Below are 647 nucleotides of genomic sequence, written 5' to 3' on the forward strand. Positions count from 1 at the left end.
ACTTCCTCCAGTAATTTTTGTCGGCATAATAACTTCTACCGTAAGGTGACCTCTTTGCAAGTTGAAGAACATTGTTTCTCGGTCCTAGATCTAATCTCTCTCCTCCACCTCCTCCCTCCTCCTGGTTGTAGCCTTCCCTCCACTATCCTTCTTGTTCAGTCCATCGCAGCTGCTCGGGCCGGAGTCACGCAAGCTCTCCGCCTAATGATTAACATGATGTATTTGGCAAAACCTGCCGACAAAATGAGCCATCAGCTAGAAGGAATAACAGTATTGTCTTACTCTTCTTTTGTGCCGCTCACTGGGCGCGGCTGAATCTCGTTCCTCGCGGTTACCTGTTAGTCTCGAAGGACTTTTTGACTCAACGTTCATTCTAGAATTTTATTAAGAAAACGGAAAATTTATCTACAATATGTTCCTTCTCTGAATTTTATTTCTGGTAAGGGTACGTCATTAGGCTGACATAACAACATAATTATGAACGAGGTTGTCTTAGGAAAGCACGGGAGGCGTACCTCATTCATACAGCCAAAACCATCGAGCCTCTGGAAACGAACAAACGTGACGAACAATAATCATTGGTAATCGTTATCATTTTTTCGGTTTATTTTTCTTAGCAGCCACACCTTACCACGTCATACCAATAT

The sequence above is a fragment of the Porites lutea genome, chromosome 6 (assembly GCF_958299795.1).
Source record: "Porites lutea chromosome 6, jaPorLute2.1, whole genome shotgun sequence".
In the NCBI taxonomy this organism is placed as follows: domain Eukaryota; kingdom Metazoa; phylum Cnidaria; class Anthozoa; order Scleractinia; family Poritidae; genus Porites; species Porites lutea.